We start from the raw sequence: 20,893 nt of genomic DNA, 5'->3' as shown, positions 1-20,893 counted from the left end.
TTCTGAAATACGTCACCGCCTATTGTTGTGTAGGAGTGTAGAGTTCCAAATTTGATTTGTAACCACGAATTTATTCCTTAGTCGTCTCGTCTCGTCTCGTCTCGTCTCCTCCCGCAGACGTTTGTCGTGCTTGCGCTGTCATATGGACCACGACCCGAGCGGTAGCGAGCGGCAGTCGAGCAAAGTCGGGACAAGTCGGGACGGGGACAGGGACAGGGATAGGAATGGTGCGAATGCACTGCAAACTACGCAGACACCTGGTGTGAGGCGAGGCGAGGCGAGGCGAGGAAGCCCACATCGCTACCAGTGGCGCCCTCCAGCACGACACTGTCACACCCCGCACAGGCCCTCCGCTGAACACCAGGGACAAGATGCGTCCTCCGCTAGTGTCGAAGGCTGCACGCGCCCAGCGAATGACAGGGGGTGCAACGAGCAGCAGTGCGTCTCACACACGCGGCGGTGCGCCCGCCAATTCGGCCGTCACTCTGCTGGGACGCCGGGCGACCCTCCCCGCGCCGTTCTCGAAGAACTGGCGGTTCCGGAAGGAAGCGCTTTCGTCAATTGCGGCCGAAAACTAACATTATGTGTGTTGGGAGAAAAGCCGAACTCGAATTCTGCCGTGCTCCTACATTAGATGAGCGCCAACGGCCATACCATGATGAATACACCGGTTCTCGTCCGATCTCCGAAGTTAAGCATCTTCGGGCCCGGCTAGTACTTGGATGGGTGACCGCCTGGGAAACCCGGGTGCTGTTGGCTCCCTTCCTGTTTTTTTTTTTTTTTTGTTATGTCGCCAGCCCAATTTTCAAACTACCTTTCTGTTGTGACAAAGATGCTTCCTTAAGCCTTTTAAACTACTGTAATGGTACGAAAATGCAGTAATTAACTCAGTTTGAGGGAGAATGTGCTAACCAAGTTTGCCAAGAAGACTTTGAAAACGACAAAACAGTACGAATCGGCAGGTGATTTCTGAAATACGTCACCGCCTATTGTTGTGTAGGAGTGTAGAGTTCCAAATTTGATTTGTAACCACGAATTTATTCCTTAGTCGTCTCGTCTCGTCTCGTCTCGTCTCCTCCCGCAGACGTTTGTCGTGCTTGCGCTGTCATATGGACCACGACCCGAGCGGCAGCGAGCGGCAGTCGAGCAAAGTCGGGACAAGTCGGGACGGGGACAGGGACAGGGATAGGAATGGTGCGAATGCACTGCAAACTACGCAGACACCTGGTGTGAGGCGAGGCGAGGCGAGGCGAGGAAGCCCACATCGCTACCAGTGGCGCCCTCCAGCACGACACTGTCACCCCGCACAGGCCCTCCGCTGAACACCAGGGACAAGATGCGTCCTCCGCTAGTGTCGAAGGCTGCACGCGCCCAGCGAATGACAGGGGGTGCAACGAGCAGCAGTGCGTCTCACACACGCGGCGGTGCGCCCGCCAATTCGGCCGTCACTCTGCTGGGACGCCGGGCGACCCTCCCCGCGCCGTTCTCGAAGAACTGGCGGTTCCGGAAGGAAGCGCTTTCGTCAATTGCGGCCGAAAACTAACATTATGTGTGTTGGGAGAAAAGCCGAACTCGAATTCTGCCGTGCTCCTACATTAGATGAGCGCCAACGGCCATACCATGATGAATACACCGGTTCTCGTCCGATCTCCGAAGTTAAGCATCTTCGGGCCCGGCTAGTACTTGGATGGGTGACCGCCTGGGAAACCCGGGTGCTGTTGGCTCCCTTCCTGTTTTTTTTTTTTTTGTTATGTCGCCAGCCCAATTTTCAAACTACCTTTCTGTTGTGACAAAGATGCTTCCTTAAGCCTTTTAAACTACTGTAATGGTACGAAAATGCAGTAATTAACTCAGTTTGAGGGAGAATGTGCTAACCAAGTTTGCCAAGAAGACTTTGAAAACGACAAAACAGTACGAATCGGCAGGTGATTTCTGAAATACGTCACCGCCTATTGTTGTGTAGGAGTGTAGAGTTCCAAATTTGATTTGTAACCACGAATTTATTCCTTAGTCGTCTCGTCTCGTCTCGTCTCGTCTCCTCCCGCAGACGTTTGTCGTGCTTGCGCTGTCATATGGACCACGACCCGAGCGGTAGCGAGCGGCAGTCGAGCAAAGTCGGGACAAGTCGGGACGGGGACAGGGACAGGGATAGGAATGGTGCGAATGCACTGCAAACTACGCAGACACCTGGTGTGAGGCGAGGCGAGGCGAGGCGAGGAAGCCCACATCGCTACCAGTGGCGCCCTCCAGCACGACACTGTCACACCCCGCACAGGCCCTCCGCTGAACACCAGGGACAAGATGCGTCCTCCGCTAGTGTCGAAGGCTGCACGCGCCCAGCGAATGACAGGGGGTGCAACGAGCAGCAGTGCGTCTCACACACGCGGCGGTGCGCCCGCCAATTCGGCCGTCACTCTGCTGGGACGCCGGGCGACCCTCCCCGCGCCGTTCTCGAAGAACTGGCGGTTCCGGAAGGAAGCGCTTTCGTCAATTGCGGCCGAAAACTAACATTATGTGTGTTGGGAGAAAAGCCGAACTCGAATTCTGCCGTGCTCCTACATTAGATGAGCGCCAACGGCCATACCATGATGAATACACCGGTTCTCGTCCGATCTCCGAAGTTAAGCATCTTCGGGCCCGGCTAGTACTTGGATGGGTGACCGCCTGGGAAACCCGGGTGCTGTTGGCTCCCTTCCTGTTTTTTTTTTTTTTTTTTGTTATGTCGCCAGCCCAATTTTCAAACTACCTTTCTGTTGTGACAAAGATGCTTCCTTAAGCCTTTTAAACTACTGTAATGGTACGAAAATGCAGTAATTAACTCAGTTTGAGGGAGAATGTGCTAACCAAGTTTGCCAAGAAGACTTTGAAAACGACAAAACAGTACGAATCGGCAGGTGATTTCTGAAATACGTCACCGCCTATTGTTGTGTAGGAGTGTAGAGTTCCAAATTTGATTTGTAACCACGAATTTATTCCTTAGTCGTCTCGTCTCGTCTCGTCTCGTCTCCTCCCGCAGACGTTTGTCGTGCTTGCGCTGTCATATGGACCACGACCCGAGCGGCAGCGAGCGGCAGTCGAGCAAAGTCGGGACAAGTCGGGACGGGGACAGGGACAGGGATAGGAATGGTGCGAATGCACTGCAAACTACGCAGACACCTGGTGTGAGGCGAGGCGAGGCGAGGCGAGGCGAGGAAGCCCACATCGCTACCAGTGGCGCCCTCCAGCACGACACTGTCACACCCCGCACAGGCCCTCCGCTGAACACCAGGGACAAGATGCGTCCTCCGCTAGTGTCGAAGGCTGCACGCGCCCAGCGAATGACAGGGGGTGCAACGAGCAGCAGTGCGTCTCACACACGCGGCGGTGCGCCCGCCAATTCGGCCGTCACTCTGCTGGGACGCCGGGCGACCCTCCCCGCGCCGTTCTCGAAGAACTGGCGGTTCCGGAAGGAAGCGCTTTCGTCAATTGCGGCCGAAAACTAACATTATGTGTGTTGGGAGAAAAGCCGAACTCGAATTCTGCCGTGCTCCTACATTAGATGAGCGCCAACGGCCATACCATGATGAATACACCGGTTCTCGTCCGATCTCCGAAGTTAAGCATCTTCGGGCCCGGCTAGTACTTGGATGGGTGACCGCCTGGGAAACCCGGGTGCTGTTGGCTCCCTTCCTGTTTTTTTTTTTTTTTTTTTGTTATGTCGCCAGCCCAATTTTCAAACTACCTTTCTGTTGTGACAAAGATGCTTCCTTAAGCCTTTTAAACTACTGTAATGGTACGAAAATGCAGTAATTAACTCAGTTTGAGGGAGAATGTGCTAACCAAGTTTGCCAAGAAGACTTTGAAAACGACAAAACAGTACGAATCGGCAGGTGATTTCTGAAATACGTCACCGCCTATTGTTGTGTAGGAGTGTAGAGTTCCAAATTTGATTTGTAACCACGAATTTATTCCTTAGTCGTCTCGTCTCGTCTCCTCCCGCAGACGTTTGTCGTGCTTGCGCTGTCATATGGACCACGACCCGAGCGGCAGCGAGCGGCAGTCGAGCAAAGTCGGGACAAGTCGGGACGGGGACAGGGACAGGGATAGGAATGGTGCGAATGCACTGCAAACTACGCAGACACCTGGTGTGAGGCGAGGCGAGGCGAGGCGAGGAAGCCCACATCGCTACCAGTGGCGCCCTCCAGCACGACACTGTCACCCCGCACAGGCCCTCCGCTGAACACCAGGGACAAGATGCGTCCTCCGCTAGTGTCGAAGGCTGCACGCGCCCAGCGAATGACAGGGGGTGCAACGAGCAGCAGTGCGTCTCACACACGCGGCGGTGCGCCCGCCAATTCGGCCGTCACTCTGCTGGGACGCCGGGCGACCCTCCCCGCGCCGTTCTCGAAGAACTGGCGGTTCCGGAAGGAAGCGCTTTCGTCAATTGCGGCCGAAAACTAACATTATGTGTGTTGGGAGAAAAGCCGAACTCGAATTCTGCCGTGCTCCTACATTAGATGAGCGCCAACGGCCATACCATGATGAATACACCGGTTCTCGTCCGATCTCCGAAGTTAAGCATCTTCGGGCCCGGCTAGTACTTGGATGGGTGACCGCCTGGGAAACCCGGGTGCTGTTGGCTCCCTTCCTGTTTTTTTTTTTTTTGTTATGTCGCCAGCCCAATTTTCAAACTACCTTTCTGTTGTGACAAAGATGCTTCCTTAAGCCTTTTAAACTACTGTAATGGTACGAAAATGCAGTAATTAACTCAGTTTGAGGGAGAATGTGCTAACCAAGTTTGCCAAGAAGACTTTGAAAACGACAAAACAGTACGAATCGGCAGGTGATTTCTGAAATACGTCACCGCCTATTGTTGTGTAGGAGTGTAGATTCCAAATTTGATTTGTAACCACGAATTTATTCCTTAGTCGTCTCGTCTCGTCTCGTCTCGTCTCCTCCCGCAGACGTTTGTCGTGCTTGCGCTGTCATATGGACCACGACCCGAGCGGTAGCGAGCGGTAGTCGAGCAAAGTCGGGACAAGTCGGGACGGGGACAGGGACAGGGATAGGAATGGTGCGAATGCACTGCAAACTACGCAGACACCTGGTGTGAGGCGAGGCGAGGCGAGGCGAGGAAGCCCACATCGCTACCAGTGGCGCCCTCCAGCACGACACTGTCACACCCCGCACAGGCCCTCCGCTGAACACCAGGGACAAGATGCGTCCTCCGCTAGTGTCGAAGGCTGCACGCGCCCAGCGAATGACAGGGGGTGCAACGAGCAGCAGTGCGTCTCACACACGCGGCGGTGCGCCCGCCAATTCGGCCGTCACTCTGCTGGGACGCCGGGCGACCCTCCCCGCGCCGTTCTCGAAGAACTGGCGGTTCCGGAAGGAAGCGCTTTCGTCAATTGCGGCCGAAAACTAACATTATGTGTGTTGGGAGAAAAGCCGAACTCGAATTCTGCCGTGCTCCTACATTAGATGAGCGCCAACGGCCATACCATGATGAATACACCGGTTCTCGTCCGATCTCCGAAGTTAAGCATCTTCGGGCCCGGCTAGTACTTGGATGGGTGACCGCCTGGGAAACCCGGGTGCTGTTGGCTCCCTTCCTGTTTTTTTTTTTTTTTGTTATGTCGCCAGCCCAATTTTCAAACTACCTTTCTGTTGTGACAAAGATGCTTCCTTAAGCCTTTTAAACTACTGTAATGGTACGAAAATGCAGTAATTAACTCAGTTTGAGGGAGAATGTGCTAACCAAGTTTGCCAAGAAGACTTTGAAAACGACAAAACAGTACGAATCGGCAGGTGATTTCTGAAATACGTCACCGCCTATTGTTGTGTAGGAGTGTAGAGTTCCAAATTTGATTTGTAACCACGAATTTATTCCTTAGTCGTCTCGTCTCGTCTCGTCTCGTCTCCTCCCGCAGACGTTTGTCGTGCTTGCGCTGTCATATGGACCACGACCCGAGCGGCAGCGAGCGGCAGTCGAGCAAAGTCGGGACAAGTCGGGACGGGGACAGGGACAGGGATAGGAATGGTGCGAATGCACTGCAAACTACGCAGACACCTGGTGTGAGGCGAGGCGAGGCGAGGCGAGGAAGCCCACATCGCTACCAGTGGCGCCCTCCAGCACGACACTGTCACACCCCGCACAGGCCCTCCGCTGAACACCAGGGACAAGATGCGTCCTCCGCTAGTGTCGAAGGCTGCACGCGCCCAGCGAATGACAGGGGGTGCAACGAGCAGCAGTGCGTCTCACACACGCGGCGGTGCGCCCGCCAATTCGGCCGTCACTCTGCTGGGACGCCGGGCGACCCTCCCCGCGCCGTTCTCGAAGAACTGGCGGTTCCGGAAGGAAGCGCTTTCGTCAATTGCGGCCGAAAACTAACATTATGTGTGTTGGGAGAAAAGCCGAACTCGAATTCTGCCGTGCTCCTACATTAGATGAGCGCCAACGGCCATACCATGATGAATACACCGGTTCTCGTCCGATCTCCGAAGTTAAGCATCTTCGGGCCCGGCTAGTACTTGGATGGGTGACCGCCTGGGAAACCCGGGTGCTGTTGGCTCCCTTCCTGTTTTTTTTTTTTTTTTTTGTTATGTCGCCAGCCCAATTTTCAAACTACCTTTCTGTTGTGACAAAGATGCTTCCTTAAGCCTTTTAAACTACTGTAATGGTACGAAAATGCAGTAATTAACTCAGTTTGAGGGAGAATGTGCTAACCAAGTTTGCCAAGAAGACTTTGAAAACGACAAAACAGTACGAATCGGCAGGTGATTTCTGAAATACGTCACCGCCTATTGTTGTGTAGGAGTGTAGAGTTCCAAATTTGATTTGTAACCACGAATTTATTCCTTAGTCGTCTCGTCTCGTCTCGTCTCGTCTCCTCCCGCAGACGTTTGTCGTGCTTGCGCTGTCATATGGACCACGACCCGAGCGGCAGCGAGCGGCAGTCGAGCAAAGTCGGGACAAGTCGGGACGGGGACAGGGACAGGGATAGGAATGGTGCGAATGCACTGCAAACTACGCAGACACCTGGTGTGAGGCGAGGCGAGGCGAGGCGAGGAAGCCCACATCGCTACCAGTGGCGCCCTCCAGCACGACACTGTCACACCCCGCACAGGCCCTCCGCTGAACACCAGGGACAAGATGCGTCCTCCGCTAGTGTCGAAGGCTGCACGCGCCCAGCGAATGACAGGGGGTGCAACGAGCAGCAGTGCGTCTCACACACGCGGCGGTGCGCCCGCCAATTCGGCCGTCACTCTGCTGGGACGCCGGGCGACCCTCCCCGCGCCGTTCTCGAAGAACTGGCGGTTCCGGAAGGAAGCGCTTTCGTCAATTGCGGCCGAAAACTAACATTATGTGTGTTGGGAGAAAAGCCGAACTCGAATTCTGCCGTGCTCCTACATTAGATGAGCGCCAACGGCCATACCATGATGAATACACCGGTTCTCGTCCGATCTCCGAAGTTAAGCATCTTCGGGCCCGGCTAGTACTTGGATGGGTGACCGCCTGGCAAACCCGGGTGCTGTTGGCTCCCTTCCTGTTTTTTTTTTTTTTTTTGTTATGTCGCCAGCCCAATTTTCAAACTACCTTTCTGTTGTGACAAAGATGCTTCCTTAAGCCTTTTAAACTACTGTAATGGTACGAAAATGCAGTAATTAACTCAGTTTGAGGGAGAATGTGCTAACCAAGTTTGCCAAGAAGACTTTGAAAACGACAAAACAGTACGAATCGGCAGGTGATTTCTGAAATACGTCACCGCCTATTGTTGTGTAGGAGTGTAGAGTTCCAAATTTGATTTGTAACCACGAATTTATTCCTTAGTCGTCTCGTCTCGTCTCGTCTCGTCTCCTCCCGCAGACGTTTGTCGTGCTTGCGCTGTCATATGGACCACGACCCGAGCGGCAGCGAGCGGCAGTCGAGCAAAGTCGGGACAAGTCGGGACGGGGACAGGGACAGGGATAGGAATGGTGCGAATGCACTGCAAACTACGCAGACACCTGGTGTGAGGCGAGGCGAGGCGAGGCGAGGCGAGGAAGCCCACATCGCTACCAGTGGCGCCCTCCAGCACGACACTGTCACACCCCGCACAGGCCCTCCGCTGAACACCAGGGACAAGATGCGTCCTCCGCTAGTGTCGAAGGCTGCACGCGCCCAGCGAATGACAGGGGGTGCAACGAGCAGCAGTGCGTCTCACACACGCGGCGGTGCGCCCGCCAATTCGGCCGTCACTCTGCTGGGACGCCGGGCGACCCTCCCCGCGCCGTTCTCGAAGAACTGGCGGTTCCGGAAGGAAGCGCTTTCGTCAATTGCGGCCGAAAACTAACATTATGTGTGTTGGGAGAAAAGCCGAACTCGAATTCTGCCGTGCTCCTACATTAGATGAGCGCCAACGGCCATACCATGATGAATACACCGGTTCTCGTCCGATCTCCGAAGTTAAGCATCTTCGGGCCCGGCTAGTACTTGGATGGGTGACCGCCTGGGAAACCCGGGTGCTGTTGGCTCCCTTCCTGTTTTTTTTTTTTTTTGTTATGTCGCCAGCCCAATTTTCAAACTACCTTTCTGTTGTGACAAAGATGCTTCCTTAAGCCTTTTAAACTACTGTAATGGTACGAAAATGCAGTAATTAACTCAGTTTGAGGGAGAATGTGCTAACCAAGTTTGCCAAGAAGACTTTGAAAACGACAAAACAGTACGAATCGGCAGGTGATTTCTGAAATACGTCACCGCCTATTGTTGTGTAGGAGTGTAGAGTTCCAAATTTGATTTGTAACCACGAATTTATTCCTTAGTCGTCTCGTCTCGTCTCGTCTCGTCTCCTCCCGCAGACGTTTGTCGTGCTTGCGCTGTCATATGGACCACGACCCGAGCGGCAGCGAGCGGCAGTCGAGCAAAGTCGGGACAAGTCGGGACGGGGACAGGGACAGGGATAGGAATGGTGCGAATGCACTGCAAACTACGCAGACACCTGGTGTGAGGCGAGGCGAGGCGAGGCGAGGAAGCCCACATCGCTACCAGTGGCGCCCTCCAGCACGACACTGTCACACCCCGCACAGGCCCTCCGCTGAACACCAGGGACAAGATGCGTCCTCCGCTAGTGTCGAAGGCTGCACGCGCCCAGCGAATGACAGGGGGTGCAACGAGCAGCAGTGCGTCTCACACACGCGGCGGTGCGCCCGCCAATTCGGCCGTCACTCTGCTGGGACGCCGGGCGACCCTCCCCGCGCCGTTCTCGAAGAACTGGCGGTTCCGGAAGGAAGCGCTTTCGTCAATTGCGGCCGAAAACTAACATTATGTGTGTTGGGAGAAAAGCCGAACTCGAATTCTGCCGTGCTCCTACATTAGATGAGCGCCAACGGCCATACCATGATGAATACACCGGTTCTCGTCCGATCTCCGAAGTTAAGCATCTTCGGGCCCGGCTAGTACTTGGATGGGTGACCGCCTGGGAAACCCGGGTGCTGTTGGCTCCCTTCCTGTTTTTTTTTTTTTTTTTGTTATGTCGCCAGCCCAATTTTCAAACTACCTTTCTGTTGTGACAAAGATGCTTCCTTAAGCCTTTTAAACTACTGTAATGGTACGAAAATGCAGTAATTAACTCAGTTTGAGGGAGAATGTGCTAACCAAGTTTGCCAAGAAGACTTTGAAAACGACAAAACAGTACGAATCGGCAGGTGATTTCTGAAATACGTCACCGCCTATTGTTGTGTAGGAGTGTAGAGTTCCAAATTTGATTTGTAACCACGAATTTATTCCTTAGTCGTCTCGTCTCGTCTCGTCTCGTCTCCTCCCGCAGACGTTTGTCGTGCTTGCGCTGTCATATGGACCACGACCCGAGCGGCAGCGAGCGGCAGTCGAGCAAAGTCGGGACAAGTCGGGACGGGGACAGGGACAGGGATAGGAATGGTGCGAATGCACTGCAAACTACGCAGACACCTGGTGTGAGGCGAGGCGAGGCGAGGCGAGGAAGCCCACATCGCTACCAGTGGCGCCCTCCAGCACGACACTGTCACACCCCGCACAGGCCCTCCGCTGAACACCAGGGACAAGATGCGTCCTCCGCTAGTGTCGAAGGCTGCACGCGCCCAGCGAATGACAGGGGGTGCAACGAGCAGCAGTGCGTCTCACACACGCGGCGGTGCGCCCGCCAATTCGGCCGTCACTCTGCTGGGACGCCGGGCGACCCTCCCCGCGCCGTTCTCGAAGAACTGGCGGTTCCGGAAGGAAGCGCTTTCGTCAATTGCGGCCGAAAACTAACATTATGTGTGTTGGGAGAAAAGCCGAACTCGAATTCTGCCGTGCTCCTACATTAGATGAGCGCCAACGGCCATACCATGATGAATACACCGGTTCTCGTCCGATCTCCGAAGTTAAGCATCTTCGGGCCCGGCTAGTACTTGGATGGGTGACCGCCTGGGAAACCCGGGTGCTGTTGGCTCCCTTCCTGTTTTTTTTTTTTTTTTGTTATGTCGCCAGCCCAATTTTCAAACTACCTTTCTGTTGTGACAAAGATGCTTCCTTAAGCCTTTTAAACTACTGTAATGGTACGAAAATGCAGTAATTAACTCAGTTTGAGGGAGAATGTGCTAACCAAGTTTGCCAAGAAGACTTTGAAAACGACAAAACAGTACGAATCGGCAGGTGATTTCTGAAATACGTCACCGCCTATTGTTGTGTAGGAGTGTAGAGTTCCAAATTTGATTTGTAACCACGAATTTATTCCTTAGTCGTCTCGTCTCGTCTCGTCTCGTCTCCTCCCGCAGACGTTTGTCGTGCTTGCGCTGTCATATGGACCACGACCCGAGCGGCAGCGAGCGGCAGTCGAGCAAAGTCGGGACAAGTCGGGACGGGGACAGGGACAGGGATAGGAATGGTGCGAATGCACTGCAAACTACGCAGACACCTGGTGTGAGGCGAGGCGAGGCGAGGCGAGGAAGCCCACATCGCTACCAGTGGCGCCCTCCAGCACGACACTGTCACACCCCGCACAGGCCCTCCGCTGAACACCAGGGACAAGATGCGTCCTCCGCTAGTGTCGAAGGCTGCACGCGCCCAGCGAATGACAGGGGGTGCAACGAGCAGCAGTGCGTCTCACACACGCGGCGGTGCGCCCGCCAATTCGGCCGTCACTCTGCTGGGACGCCGGGCGACCCTCCCCGCGCCGTTCTCGAAGAACTGGCGGTTCCGGAAGGAAGCGCTTTCGTCAATTGCGGCCGAAAACTAACATTATGTGTGTTGGGAGAAAAGCCGAACTCGAATTCTGCCGTGCTCCTACATTAGATGAGCGCCAACGGCCATACCATGATGAATACACCGGTTCTCGTCCGATCTCCGAAGTTAAGCATCTTCGGGCCCGGCTAGTACTTGGATGGGTGACCGCCTGGGAAACCCGGGTGCTGTTGGCTCCCTTCCGGTTTTTTTTTTTTTTGTTATGTCGCCAGCCCAATTTTCAAACTACCTTTCTGTTGTGACAAAGATGCTTCCTTAAGCCTTTTAAACTACTGTAATGGTACGAAAATGCAGTAATTAACTCAGTTTGAGGGAGAATGTGCTAACCAAGTTTGCCAAGAAGACTTTGAAAACGACAAAACAGTACGAATCGGCAGGTGATTTCTGAAATACGTCACCGCCTATTGTTGTGTAGGAGTGTAGAGTTCCAAATTTGATTTGTAACCACGAATTTATTCCTTAGTCGTCTCGTCTCGTCTCGTCTCGTCTCCTCCCGCAGACGTTTGTCGTGCTTGCGCTGTCATATGGACCACGACCCGAGCGGCAGCGAGCGGCAGTCGAGCAAAGTCGGGACAAGTCGGGACGGGGACAGGGACAGGGATAGGAATGGTGCGAATGCACTGCAAACTACGCAGACACCTGGTGTGAGGCGAGGCGAGGCGAGGCGACGAAGCCCACATCGCTACCAGTGGCGCCCTCCAGCACGACACTGTCACACCCCGCACAGGCCCTCCGCTGAACACCAGGGACAAGATGCGTCCTCCGCTAGTGTCGAAGGCTGCACGCGCCCAGCGAATGACAGGGGGTGCAACGAGCAGCAGTGCGTCTCACACACGCGGCGGTGCGCCCGCCAATTCGGCCGTCACTCTGCTGGGACGCCGGGCGACCCTCCCCGCGCCGTTCTCGAAGAACTGGCGGTTCCGGAAGGAAGCGCTTTCGTCAATTGCGGCCGAAAACTAACATTATGTGTGTTGGGAGAAAAGCCGAACTCGAATTCTGCCGTGCTCCTACATTAGATGAGCGCCAACGGCCATACCATGATGAATACACCGGTTCTCGTCCGATCTCCGAAGTTAAGCATCTTCGGGCCCGGCTAGTACTTGGATGGGTGACCGCCTGGGAAACCCGGGTGCTGTTGGCTCCCTTCCTGTTTTTTTTTTTTTTTTTGTTATGTCGCCAGCCCAATTTTCAAACTACCTTTCTGTTGTGACAAAGATGCTTCCTTAAGCCTTTTAAACTACTGTAATGGTACGAAAATGCAGTAATTAACTCAGTTTGAGGGAGAATGTGCTAACCAAGTTTGCCAAGAAGACTTTGAAAACGACAAAACAGTACGAATCGGCAGGTGATTTCTGAAATACGTCACCGCCTATTGTTGTGTAGGAGTGTAGAGTTCCAAATTTGATTTGTAACCACGAATTTATTCCTTAGTCGTCTCGTCTCGTCTCGTCTCGTCTCCTCCCGCAGACGTTTGTCGTGCTTGCGCTGTCATATGGACCACGACCCGAGCGGCAGCGAGCGGCAGTCGAGCAAAGTCGGGACAAGTCGGGACGGGGACAGGGACAGGGATAGGAATGGTGCGAATGCACTGCAAACTACGCAGACACCTGGTGTGAGGCGAGGCGAGGCGAGGCGAGGAAGCCCACATCGCTACCAGTGGCGCCCTCCAGCACGACACTGTCACACCCCGCACAGGCCCTCCGCTGAACACCAGGGACAAGATGCGTCCTCCGCTAGTGTCGAAGGCTGCACGCGCCCAGCGAATGACAGGGGGTGCAACGAGCAGCAGTGCGTCTCACACACGCGGCGGTGCGCCCGCCAATTCGGCCGTCACTCTGCTGGGACGCCGGGCGACCCTCCCCGCGCCGTTCTCGAAGAACTGGCGGTTCCGGAAGGAAGCGCTTTCGTCAATTGCGGCCGAAAACTAACATTATGTGTGTTGGGAGAAAAGCCGAACTCGAATTCTGCCGTGCTCCTACATTAGATGAGCGCCAACGGCCATACCATGATGAATACACCGGTTCTCGTCCGATCTCCGAAGTTAAGCATCTTCGGGCCCGGCTAGTACTTGGATGGGTGACCGCCTGGGAAACCCGGGTGCTGTTGGCTCCCTTCCTGTTTTTTTTTTTTTTTTTGTTATGTCGCCAGCCCAATTTTCAAACTACCTTTCTGTTGTGACAAAGATGCTTCCTTAAGCCTTTTAAACTACTGTAATGGTACGAAAATGCAGTAATTAACTCAGTTTGAGGGAGAATGTGCTAACCAAGTTTGCCAAGAAGACTTTGAAAACGACAAAACAGTACGAATCGGCAGGTGATTTCTGAAATACGTCACCGCCTATTGTTGTGTAGGAGTGTAGAGTTCCAAATTTGATTTGTAACCACGAATTTATTCCTTAGTCGTCTCGTCTCGTCTCGTCTCGTCTCCTCCCGCAGACGTTTGTCGTGCTTGCGCTGTCATATGGACCACGACCCGAGCGGCAGCGAGCGGCAGTCGAGCAAAGTCGGGACAAGTCGGGACGGGGACAGGGACAGGGATAGGAATGGTGCGAATGCACTGCAAACTACGCAGACACCTGGTGTGAGGCGAGGCGAGGCGAGGCGAGGAAGCCCACATCGCTACCAGTGGCGCCCTCCAGCACGACACTGTCACACCCCGCACAGGCCCTCCGCTGAACACCAGGGACAAGATGCGTCCTCCGCTAGTGTCGAAGGCTGCACGCGCCCAGCGAATGACAGGGGGTGCAACGAGCAGCAGTGCGTCTCACACACGCGGCGGTGCGCCCGCCAATTCGGCCGTCACTCTGCTGGGACGCCGGGCGACCCTCCCCGCGCCGTTCTCGAAGAACTGGCGGTTCCGGAAGGAAGCGCTTTCGTCAATTGCGGCCGAAAACTAACATTATGTGTGTTGGGAGAAAAGCCGAACTCGAATTCTGCCGTGCTCCTACATTAGATGAGCGCCAACGGCCATACCATGATGAATACACCGGTTCTCGTCCGATCTCCGAAGTTAAGCATCTTCGGGCCCGGCTAGTACTTGGATGGGTGACCGCCTGGGAAACCCGGGTGCTGTTGGCTCCCTTCCTGTTTTTTTTTTTTTTTTTTGTTATGTCGCCAGCCCAATTTTCAAACTACCTTTCTGTTGTGACAAAGATGCTTCCTTAAGCCTTTTAAACTACTGTAATGGTACGAAAATGCAGTAATTAACTCAGTTTGAGGGAGAATGTGCTAACCAAGTTTGCCAAGAAGACTTTGAAAACGACAAAACAGTACGAATCGGCAGGTGATTTCTGAAATACGTCACCGCCTATTGTTGTGTAGGAGTGTAGAGTTCCAAATTTGATTTGTAACCACGAATTTATTCCTTAGTCGTCTCGTCTCGTCTCGTCTCGTCTCCTCCCGCAGACGTTTGTCGTGCTTGCGCTGTCATATGGACCACGACCCGAGCGGCAGCGAGCGGCAGTCGAGCAAAGTCGGGACAAGTCGGGACGGGGACAGGGACAGGGATAGGAATGGTGCGAATGCACTGCAAACTACGCAGACACCTGGTGTGAGGCGAGGCGAGGCGAGGCGAGGAAGCCCACATCGCTACCAGTGGCGCCCTCCAGCACGACACTGTCACACCCCGCACAGGCCCTCCGCTGAACACCAGGGACAAGATGCGTCCTCCGCTAGTGTCGAAGGCTGCACGCGCCCAGCGAATGACAGGGGGTGCAACGAGCAGCAGTGCGTCTCACACACGCGGCGGTGCGCCCGCCAATTCGGCCGTCACTCTGCTGGGACGCCGGGCGACCCTCCCCGCGCCGTTCTCGAAGAACTGGCGGTTCCGGAAGGAAGCGCTTTCGTCAATTGCGGCCGAAAACTAACATTATGTGTGTTGGGAGAAAAGCCGAACTCGAATTCTGCCGTGCTCCTACATTAGATGAGCGCCAACGGCCATACCATGATGAATACACCGGTTCTCGTCCGATCTCCGAAGTTAAGCATCTTCGGGCCCGGCTAGTACTTGGATGGGTGACCGCCTGGCAAACCCGGGTGCTGTTGGCTCCCTTCCTGTTTTTTTTTTTTTTTTTTGTTATGTCGCCAGCCCAATTTTCAAACTACCTTTCTGTTGTGACAAAGATGCTTCCTTAAGCCTTTTAAACTACTGTAATGGTACGAAAATGCAGTAATTAACTCAGTTTGAGGGAGAATGTGCTAACCAAGTTTGCCAAGAAGACTTTGAAAACGACAAAACAGTACGAATCGGCAGGTGATTTCTGAAATACGTCACCGCCTATTGTTGTGTAGGAGTGTAGAGTTCCAAATTTGATTTGTAACCACGAATTTATTCCTTAGTCGTCTCGTCTCGTCTCGTCTCGTCTCCTCCCGCAGACGTTTGTCGTGCTTGCGCTGTCATATGGACCACGACCCGAGCGGCAGCGAGCGGCAGTCGAGCAAAGTCGGGACAAGTCGGGACGGGGACAGGGACAGGGATAGGAATGGTGCGAATGCACTGCAAACTACGCAGACACCTGGTGTGAGGCGAGGCGAGGCGAGGCGAGGAAGCCCACATCGCTACCAGTGGCGCCCTCCAGCACGACACTGTCACACCCCGCACAGGCCCTCCGCTGAACACCAGGGACAAGATGCGTCCTCCGCTAGTGTCGAAGGCTGCACGCGCCCAGCGAATGACAGGGGGTGCAACGAGCAGCAGTGCGTCTCACACACGCGGCGGTGCGCCCGCCAATTCGGCCGTCACTCTGCTGGGACGCCGGGCGACCCTCCCCGCGCCGTTCTCGAAGAACTGGCGGTTCCGGAAGGAAGCGCTTTCGTCAATTGCGGCCGAAAACTAACATTATGTGTGTTGGGAGAAAAGCCGAACTCGAATTCTGCCGTGCTCCTACATTAGATGAGCGCCAACGGCCATACCATGATGAATACACCGGTTCTCGTCCGATCTCCGAAGTTAAGCATCTTCGGGCCCGGCTAGTACTTGGATGGGTGACCGCCTGGGAAACCCGGGTGCTGTTGGCTCCCTTCCTGTTTTTTTTTTTTTTTTTTGTTATGTCGCCAGCCCAATTTTCAAACTACCTTTCTGTTGTGACAAAGATGCTTCCTTAAGCCTTTTAAACTACTGTAATGGTACGAAAATGCAGTAATTAACTCAGTTTGAGGGAGAATGTGCTAACCAAGTTTGCCAAGAAGACTTTGAAAACGACAAAACAGTACGAATCGGCAGGTGATTTCTGAAATACGTCACCGCCTATTGTTGTGTAGGAGTGTAGAGTTCCAAATTTGATTTGTAACCACGAATTTATTCCTTAGTCGTCTCGTCTCGTCTCGTCTCGTCTCCTCCCGCAGACGTTTGTCGTGCTTGCGCTGTCATATGGACCACGACCCGAGCGGCAGCGAGCGGCAGTCGAGCAAAGTCGGGACAAGTCGGGACGGGGACAGGGACAGGGATAGGAATGGTGCGAATGCACTGCAAACTACGCAGACACCTGGTGTGAGGCGAGGCGAGGCGAGGCGAGGAAGCCCACATCGCTACCAGTGGCGCCCTCCAGCACGACACTGTCACACCCCGCACAGGCCCTCCGCTGAACACCAGGGACAAGATGCGTCCTCCGCTAGTGTCGAAGGCTGCACGCGCCCAGCGAATGACAGGGGGTGCAACGAGCAGCAGTGCGTCTCACACACGCGGCGGTGCGCCCGCCAATTCGGCCGTCACTCTGCTGGGACGCCGGGCGACCCTCCCCGCGCCGTTCTCGAAGAACTGGCGGTTCCGGAAGGAAGCGCTTTCGTCAATTGCGGCCGAAAACTAACATTATGTGTGTTGGGAGAAAAGCCGAACTCGAATTCTGCCGTGCTCCTACATTAGATGAGCGCCAACGGCCATACCATGATGAATACACCGGTTCTCGTCCGATCTCCGAAGTTAAGCATCTTCGGGCCCGGCTAGTACTTGGATGGGTGACCGCCTGGCAAACCCGGGTGCTGTTGGCTCCCTTCCTGTTTTTTTTTTTTTTTTTGTTATGTCGCCAGCCCAATTTTCAAACTACCTTTCTGTTGTGACAAAGATGCTTCCTTAAGCCTTTTAAACTACTGTAATGGTACGAAAATGCAGTAATTAACTCAGTTTGAGGGAGAATGTGCTAACCAAGTTTGCCAAGAAGACTTTGAAAACGACAAAACAGTACGAATCGGCAGGTGATTTCTGAAATACGTCACCGCCTATTGTTGTGTAGGAGTGTAGAGTTCCAAATTTGATTTGTAACCACGAATTTATTCCTTAGTCGTCTCGTCTCGTCTCGTCTCGTCTCCTCCCGCAGACGTTTGTCGTGCTTGCGCTGTCATATGGACCACGACCCGAGCGGCAGCGAGCGGCAGTCGAGCAAAGTCGGGACAAGTCGGGACGGGGACAGGGACAGGGATAGGAATGGTGCGAATGCACTGCAAACTACGCAGACACCTGGTGTCAGGCGAGGCGAGGCGAGGCGAGGCGAGGAAGCCCACATCGCTACCAGTGGCGCCCTCCAGCACGACACTGTCACACCCCGCACAGGCCCTCCGCTGAACACCAGGGACAAGATGCGTCCTCCGCTAGTGTCGAAGGCTGCACGCGCCCAGCGAATGACAGGGGGTGCAACGAGCAGCAGTGCGTCTCACACACGCGGCGGTGCGCCCGCCAATTCGGCCGTCACTCTGCTGGGACGCCGGGCGACCCTCCCCGCGCCGTTCTCGAAGAACTGGCGGTTCCGGAAGGAAGCGCTTTCGTCAATTGCGGCCGAAAACTAACATTATGTGTGTTGGGAGAAAAGCCGAACTCGAATTCTGCCGTGCTCCTACATTAGATGAGCGCCAACGGCCATACCATGATGAATACACCGGTTCTCGTCCGATCTCCGAAGTTAAGCATCTTCGGGCCCGGCTAGTACTTGGATGGGTGACCGCCTGGGAAACCCGGGTGCTGTTGGCTCCCTTCCTGTTTTTTTTTTTTTTTTTGTTATGTCGCCAGCCCAATTTTCAAACTACCTTTCTGTTGTGACAAAGATGCTTCCTTAAGCCTTTTAAACTACTGTAATGGTACGAAAATGCAGTAATTAACTCAGTTTGAGGGAGAATGTGCTAACCAAGTTTGCCAAGAAGACTTTGAAAACGACAAAACAGTACGAATCGGCAGGTGATTTCTGAAATACGTCACCGCCTATTGTTGTGTAGGAGTGTAGAGTTCCAAATTTGATTTGTAACCACGAATTTATTCCTTAGTCGTCTCGTCTCGTCTCGTCTCGTCTCCTCCCGCAGACGTTTGTCGTGCTTGCGCTGTCATATGGACCACGACCCGAGCGGCAGCGAGCGGCAGTCGAGCAAAGTCGGGACAAGTCGGGACGGGGACAGGGACAGGGATAGGAATGGTGCGAATGCACTGCAAACTACGCAGACACCTGGTGTGAGGCGAGGCGAGGCGAGGCGAGGAAGCCCACATCGCTACCAGTGGCGCCCTCCAGCACGACACTGTCACCCCGCACAGGCCCTCCGCTGAACACCAGGGACAAGATGCGTCCTCCGCTAGTGTCGAAGGCTGCACGCGCCCAGCGAATGACAGGGGGTGCAACGAGCAGCAGTGCGTCTCACACACGCGGCGGTGCGCCCGCCAATTCGGCCGTCACTCTGCTGGGACGCCGGGCGACCCTCCCCGCGCCGTTCTCGAAGAACTGGCGGTTCCGGAAGGAAGCGCTTTCGTCAATTGCGGCCGAAAACTAACATTATGTGTGTTGGGAGAAAAGCCGAACTCGAATTCTGCCGTGCTCCTACATTAGATGAGCGCCAACGGCCATACCATGATGAATACACCGGTTCTCGTCCGATCTCCGAAGTTAAGCATCTTCGGGCCCGGCTAGTACTTGGATGGGTGACCGCCTGGGAAACCCGGGTGCTGTTGGCTCCCTTCCTGTTTTTTTTTTTTTTTTGTTATGTCGCCAGCCCAATTTTCAAACTACCTTTCTGTTGTGACAAAGATGCTTCCTTAAGCCTTTTAAACTACTGTAATGGTACGAAAATGCAGTAATTAACTCAGTTTGAGGGAGAATGTGCTAACCAAGTTTGCCAAGAAGACTTTGAAAACGACAAAACAGTACGAATCGGCAGGTGATTTCTGAAATACGTCACCGCCTATTGTTGTGTAGGAGTGTAGAGTTCCAAATTTGATTTGTAACCACGAATTTATTCCTTAGTCGTCTCGTCTCGTCTCGTCTCGTCTCCTCCCGCAGACGTTTGTCGTGCTTGCGCTGTCATATGGACCACGACCCGAGCGGCAGCGAGCGGCAGTCGAGCAAAGTCGGGACAAGTCGGGACGGGGACAGGGACAGGGATAGGAATGGTGCGAATGCACTGCAAACTACGCAGACACCTGGTGTGAGGCGAGGCGAGGCGAGGCGAGGAAGCCCACATCGCTACCAGTGGCGCCCTCCAGCACGACACTGTCACCCCGCACAGGCCCTCCGCTGAACACCAGGGACAAGATGCGTCCTCCGCTAGTGTCGAAGGCTGCACGCGCCCAGCGAATGACAGGGGGTGCAACGAGCAGCAGTGCGTCTCACACACGCGGCGGTGCGCCCGCCAATTCGGCCGTCACTCTGCTGGGACGCCGGGCGACCCTCCCCGCGCCGTTCTCGAAGAACTGGCGGTTCCGGAAGGAAGCGCTTTCGTCAATTGCGGCCGAAAACTAACATTATGTGTGTTGGGAGAAAAGCCGAACTCGAATTCTGCCGTGCTCCTACATTAGATGAGCGCCAACGGCCATACCATGATGAATACACCGGTTCTCGTCCGATCTCCGAAGTTAAGCATCTTCGGGCCCGGCTAGTACTTCGATGGGTGACCGCCTGGGAAACCCGGGTGCTGTTGGCTCCCTTTCTGTTTCTTTTTTTTTTTGTTATGTCGCCAGCCCAATTTTCAAACTACCTTTCTGTTGTGACAAAGATGCTTCCTTAAGCCTTTTAAACTACTGTAATGGTACGAAAATGCAGTAATTAACTCAGTTTGAGGGAGAATGTGCTAACCAAGTTTGCCAAGAAGACTTTGAAAACGACAAAACAGTACGAATCGGCAGGTGATTTCTGAAATACGTCACCGCCTATTGTTGTGTAGGAGTGTAGAGTTCCAAATTTGATTTGTAACCACGAATTTATTCCTTAGTCGTCTCGTCTCGTCTCGTCTCGTCTCCTCCCGCAGACGTTTGTCGTGCTTGCGCTGTCATATGGACCACGACCCGAGCGGTAGCGAGCGGCAGTCGAGCAAAGTCGGGACAAGTCGGGACGGGGACAGGGACAGGGATAGGAATGGTGCGAATGCACTGCAAACTACGCAGACACCTGGTGTGAGGCGAGGCGAGGCGAGGCGAGGAAGCCCACATCGCTACCAGTGGCGCCCTCCAGCACGACACTGTCACACCCCGCACAGGCCCTCCGCTGAACACCAGGGACAAGATGCGTCCTCCGCTAGTGTCGAAGGCTGCACGCGCCCAGCGAATGACAGAGGGTGCAACGAGCAGCAGTGCGTCTCACACACGCGGCGGTGCGCCCGCCAATTCGGCCGTCACTCTGCTGGGACGCCGGGCGACCCTCCCCGCGCCGTTCTCGAAGAACTGGCGGTTCCGGAAGGAAGCGCTTTCGTCAATTGCGGCCGAAAACTAACA

The 20,893-nt window shown here is 54.4% G+C and overlaps 21 non-coding genes across 21 annotated transcripts; all 21 read left to right on the top strand.

Moving 5' to 3' along the window:
- The first annotated feature begins 640 nt into the window (after nt 1-640).
- On the top strand, nt 641-759 carry LOC126115440 (5S ribosomal RNA). The gene has a single exon (XR_007525475.1). It is a non-coding gene; the product is annotated as a 5S ribosomal RNA (ribosomal RNA).
- An 846-nt stretch (nt 760-1,605) lies between these two features.
- LOC126115439 (5S ribosomal RNA) lies at nt 1,606-1,724 on the top strand. Its single transcript, XR_007525474.1, has one exon. It is a non-coding gene; the product is annotated as a 5S ribosomal RNA (ribosomal RNA).
- Nucleotides 1,725-2,570: 846 nt separating this feature from the next.
- On the top strand, nt 2,571-2,689 carry LOC126115438 (5S ribosomal RNA). Its single transcript, XR_007525473.1, has one exon. It is a non-coding gene; the product is annotated as a 5S ribosomal RNA (ribosomal RNA).
- Nucleotides 2,690-3,544: 855 nt separating this feature from the next.
- Nucleotides 3,545-3,663, top strand: LOC126115437 (5S ribosomal RNA). Its single transcript, XR_007525472.1, has one exon. It is a non-coding gene; the product is annotated as a 5S ribosomal RNA (ribosomal RNA).
- An 839-nt stretch (nt 3,664-4,502) lies between these two features.
- LOC126115436 (5S ribosomal RNA) lies at nt 4,503-4,621 on the top strand. Its single transcript, XR_007525471.1, has one exon. It is a non-coding gene; the product is annotated as a 5S ribosomal RNA (ribosomal RNA).
- An 845-nt stretch (nt 4,622-5,466) lies between these two features.
- LOC126115435 (5S ribosomal RNA) lies at nt 5,467-5,585 on the top strand. The gene has a single exon (XR_007525470.1). It is a non-coding gene; the product is annotated as a 5S ribosomal RNA (ribosomal RNA).
- Nucleotides 5,586-6,432: 847 nt separating this feature from the next.
- On the top strand, nt 6,433-6,551 carry LOC126115433 (5S ribosomal RNA). The gene has a single exon (XR_007525469.1). It is a non-coding gene; the product is annotated as a 5S ribosomal RNA (ribosomal RNA).
- An 850-nt stretch (nt 6,552-7,401) lies between these two features.
- Nucleotides 7,402-7,520, top strand: LOC126115488 (5S ribosomal RNA). Its single transcript, XR_007525519.1, has one exon. It is a non-coding gene; the product is annotated as a 5S ribosomal RNA (ribosomal RNA).
- Nucleotides 7,521-8,374: 854 nt separating this feature from the next.
- Nucleotides 8,375-8,493, top strand: LOC126115432 (5S ribosomal RNA). Its single transcript, XR_007525468.1, has one exon. It is a non-coding gene; the product is annotated as a 5S ribosomal RNA (ribosomal RNA).
- Nucleotides 8,494-9,340: 847 nt separating this feature from the next.
- LOC126115430 (5S ribosomal RNA) lies at nt 9,341-9,459 on the top strand. The gene has a single exon (XR_007525466.1). It is a non-coding gene; the product is annotated as a 5S ribosomal RNA (ribosomal RNA).
- An 849-nt stretch (nt 9,460-10,308) lies between these two features.
- On the top strand, nt 10,309-10,427 carry LOC126115429 (5S ribosomal RNA). Its single transcript, XR_007525465.1, has one exon. It is a non-coding gene; the product is annotated as a 5S ribosomal RNA (ribosomal RNA).
- An 848-nt stretch (nt 10,428-11,275) lies between these two features.
- LOC126115428 (5S ribosomal RNA) lies at nt 11,276-11,394 on the top strand. The gene has a single exon (XR_007525464.1). It is a non-coding gene; the product is annotated as a 5S ribosomal RNA (ribosomal RNA).
- An 846-nt stretch (nt 11,395-12,240) lies between these two features.
- Nucleotides 12,241-12,359, top strand: LOC126115427 (5S ribosomal RNA). Its single transcript, XR_007525463.1, has one exon. It is a non-coding gene; the product is annotated as a 5S ribosomal RNA (ribosomal RNA).
- An 849-nt stretch (nt 12,360-13,208) lies between these two features.
- LOC126115426 (5S ribosomal RNA) lies at nt 13,209-13,327 on the top strand. The gene has a single exon (XR_007525462.1). It is a non-coding gene; the product is annotated as a 5S ribosomal RNA (ribosomal RNA).
- Nucleotides 13,328-14,176: 849 nt separating this feature from the next.
- LOC126115425 (5S ribosomal RNA) lies at nt 14,177-14,295 on the top strand. Its single transcript, XR_007525461.1, has one exon. It is a non-coding gene; the product is annotated as a 5S ribosomal RNA (ribosomal RNA).
- An 850-nt stretch (nt 14,296-15,145) lies between these two features.
- LOC126115487 (5S ribosomal RNA) lies at nt 15,146-15,264 on the top strand. Its single transcript, XR_007525518.1, has one exon. It is a non-coding gene; the product is annotated as a 5S ribosomal RNA (ribosomal RNA).
- Nucleotides 15,265-16,114: 850 nt separating this feature from the next.
- On the top strand, nt 16,115-16,233 carry LOC126115424 (5S ribosomal RNA). Its single transcript, XR_007525460.1, has one exon. It is a non-coding gene; the product is annotated as a 5S ribosomal RNA (ribosomal RNA).
- Nucleotides 16,234-17,083: 850 nt separating this feature from the next.
- Nucleotides 17,084-17,202, top strand: LOC126115486 (5S ribosomal RNA). The gene has a single exon (XR_007525517.1). It is a non-coding gene; the product is annotated as a 5S ribosomal RNA (ribosomal RNA).
- An 854-nt stretch (nt 17,203-18,056) lies between these two features.
- Nucleotides 18,057-18,175, top strand: LOC126115422 (5S ribosomal RNA). Its single transcript, XR_007525459.1, has one exon. It is a non-coding gene; the product is annotated as a 5S ribosomal RNA (ribosomal RNA).
- Nucleotides 18,176-19,022: 847 nt separating this feature from the next.
- On the top strand, nt 19,023-19,141 carry LOC126115421 (5S ribosomal RNA). Its single transcript, XR_007525458.1, has one exon. It is a non-coding gene; the product is annotated as a 5S ribosomal RNA (ribosomal RNA).
- An 846-nt stretch (nt 19,142-19,987) lies between these two features.
- LOC126115465 (5S ribosomal RNA) lies at nt 19,988-20,106 on the top strand. Its single transcript, XR_007525498.1, has one exon. It is a non-coding gene; the product is annotated as a 5S ribosomal RNA (ribosomal RNA).
- Nucleotides 20,107-20,893: the final 787 nt, after the last annotated feature.

This window comes from Schistocerca cancellata, unplaced genomic scaffold, assembly GCF_023864275.1.
Source record: "Schistocerca cancellata isolate TAMUIC-IGC-003103 unplaced genomic scaffold, iqSchCanc2.1 HiC_scaffold_317, whole genome shotgun sequence".
Taxonomy (NCBI): domain Eukaryota; kingdom Metazoa; phylum Arthropoda; class Insecta; order Orthoptera; family Acrididae; genus Schistocerca; species Schistocerca cancellata.
Note: the sequence above shows the minus strand (reverse complement) of the source record. Positions and strands in the feature narration are given on the sequence as shown.